Genomic DNA, 3159 nt, shown 5'->3' on the forward strand with positions numbered 1-3159 from the left:
GAGGGTGGCTGGGTAGCGCCTCTCGCTCGCCGGCCCGCCGGAGCGGGGGCTCGCGCGACTGTTTTCCGGACGCCGGCCGCGGTTCGCGGGGGCTCTAGGTGGTCTGACGCTGCCGCGGGGTGAGATGGATCGGGCTGGACCCGGCGCAGCCGAAGCCGAGGACGCGGAACCTCGAATGCGACCCTCGCGGACCCCTAAACGAGAGGAGCTGCGCCCGGCCTCGTAAGACACCTCTTCTCCGGTGCTAGGTCGACCCCGACGCCGCTGGCCGCCGCCGCCGCCTTGCCGCTATCCCTCCGCACGTTTGGGGCCGGTGGCGACCCGCAGGACGGCCGACAACTCGCTCGTTTGGCGGGGCGATGCAAGGTTAGGCGAACTGGGCGGTAACTCGGGTTAGTCGAGGGGACTTCGCGGTGGACAGGGGGGTGCGAATCCGGCCGGGCGGCCCTTCGATGGAGCCTGGTGCAGGGACATTCAATGGGATGAGCCGCGCTCGCCGCGGAACCTTCGAGCGCCGCTACTCAGCAAGTAAACGAGAGGGAGCTGCGCCCGGCCTCGTAAGACGCCTCTTCTCCGGTGCGAGCGCCCCGACGCCGCTGGCCGCCGCCGCCGCCTTGCCGCTATCCCGCCGCGCGTTTGGGGAGGGAGGGCGACCCGTAGGACGGCCCGCCGACTACACGACCGTTTGGCAGAGCGAGTGCAAGGTTAGGCGAGCTGGGCGGTAACTCGGGTTAGTCTGGGGAGACTCGCGGTGGACAGGGTGGCGCGAATCCGGCCGGGCGGCCCCATCGATTAAGCATTGGTAGGGAGCCGAGGATGAGCCGTGCGAAGTGGCCTCGGAGGCGGTCCGTGGGGGACGACGGGGGGGGACGGGCGTCGGCCCTCCGGCCCGAGCAGAGAACGTTCGGTCACCCAAGCGGGAATCTGCGCCCCGGCCCGAGTCGGACTCGGTCGGTGCGGCCCGCTGAGGCCCTCAACTATTCCCGTACGCGGGGGTCGGGAGCTGCGGCGCTGCGCCGGCGACTTACCCGCGCGAGGCACGCACTGCGTGCGGCCAGGATGCGGAGTTGGATCGGCGCTGGTTGGGAACCCTCGGGGAACGAAGGCGGACGGCGGCCAGCCGGCGCCGACGAACCCGTCGGGGAGGGGGCTGGTGGCAGGCGCGATCGGCACTATTGCTGACTGCCGGGAGGGAAGCTGCGCCCCGGCCGAGTCAGACTCAGCCGTTGCGGCCCCCCCGAGCCCGCAGCGCGTAGCGCGGAAGCCATACGCCCCCCCGATGCGGAGCGACAGACGCCCCCGCGACCGCGGTTGGTCGGGAAGGCTTTTCGGATAGAGGTCGGACGGTGTGTGTGGACGGCTTCCCGTGGTGCCGCCGCTATCAAGCCGGAGGGTTTGAGAAACGACATTCGCGGAAGGACCGGCGCGGCCGGCGGACGCTCGCACGCGCGGCGCCCGACACTCAGCCGCTCGCTCGGCCTCCGTGGATCGTGGCTAGGTGGGATGGATGCCAAACCGGGTCGTCTCGGTCTCGCCGCAGTACGGTCGCGCCGGGGCCTGCGGGGCGGCGCGGGGAGCGCACGCTCACGCGGCGGCCGGGGCGCTAGAGTGCGACCCGCAGTGGGTAGGAACCGTCCACCCGACGTCGGACGAGCCGAGGCCGATGGAGGCCCTACCAAGGCGGGTCATGAGTGCCAGTCGGTCAGTTGGGTGAGGGGGTACTCGGAGGCCCGCCGGGAGCAGACGGGCGACCGGGGATGGGGGGCGTACGCGGGCGGGCGCCGGGAGAAGACGGCCCGTCCGGGGTCGAATCTCGGCCTGTGTTTTCGGAGCCGGCCGGGCATCACGCTCCCTCCTTGGATGGACAACATTCGTAGTTGACACTTTGTGTCATTTTATCCGAGCGGGCGGGCGCCTCGAGAGGCGGACCGTCCGGGGCGACTCTCGGCCTGTGTTTTCGGAGCCGGCCGGGCCTCACGCTCCCTCCTTGGATGGACAACATTCGTAGTTGACACTTTGTGTCATTTTATCCGAGCGGGCGGGCGCCTCGAGAGGCGGACCGTCCGGGGCGACTCTCGGCCTGTGTTTTCGGAGCCGGCCGGGCCTCACGCTCCCTCCTTGGATGGACAACATTCGTAGTTGACACTTTGTGTCATTTTATCCGAGCGGGCGGGCGCCGCGAGGCGGACCGTCCGGGGCGACTCTCGGCCTGTGTTTAAGGAGCCGGCCGGGCATCACGCTCCTTCCTTGGATGGACAACATTCGCAGTTGACACTTTGTGTCATTTTATCCGAGCAGACGGGCGCCGCGAGGCGGACCGTCCGGGGCGACTCTCGGCCTGTGTTTTCGGAGCCGGCCGGGCATCACGCTCCCTCCTTGGATGGACAACATTCGTAGTTGACACTTTGTGTCATTTTATCCGAGCAGACGGGCGCCGCGAGGCGACCGTCCGGGGCGACTCTCGGCCTGTGTTTAAGGAGCCGGCCGGGCATCACGCTCCTTCCTTGGATGGACAACATTCGTAGTTGACACTTTGTGTCATTTTATCCGAGCGGGCGGGCGCCGCGAGGCGGACCGTCCGGGGCGACTCTCGGCCTGTGTTTAAGGAGCCGGCCGGGCATCACGCTCCTTCCTTGGATGGACAACATTCGCAGTTGACACTTTGTGTCATTTTATCCGAGCAGACGGGCGCCGCGAGGCGGACCGTCCGGGGCGACTCTCGGCCTGTGTTTTCGGAGCCGGCCGGGCATCACGCTCCCTCCTTGGATGGACAACATTCGTAGTTGACACTTTGTGTCATTTTATCCGAGCAGACGGGCGCCGCGAGGCGGACCGTCCGGGGCGACTCTCGGCCTGTGTTTAAGGAGCCGGCCGGGCATCACGCTCCTTCCTTGGATGGACAACATTCGTAGTTGACACTTTGTGTCATTTTATCCGAGCGGGCGGGCGCCGCGAGGCGGACCGTCCGGGGCGACTCTCGGCCTGTGTTTAAGGAGCCGGCCGGGCATCACGCTCCTTCCTTGGATGGACAACATTCGCAGTTGACACTTTGTGTCATTTTATCCGAGCAGACGGGCGCCGCGAGGCGGACCGTCCGGGGCGACTCTCGGCCTGTGTTTAAGGAGCCGGCCGGGCATCACGCTCCTTCCTTGGATGGAC

The sequence above is a fragment of the Syngnathus leptorhynchus genome, unplaced genomic scaffold (genome assembly GCF_054491065.1).
Source record: "Syngnathus leptorhynchus isolate UIUO unplaced genomic scaffold, UIUO_Slep HiC_scaffold_421, whole genome shotgun sequence".
Classification (NCBI taxonomy): Eukaryota; Metazoa; Chordata; class Actinopteri; order Syngnathiformes; family Syngnathidae; genus Syngnathus; species Syngnathus leptorhynchus.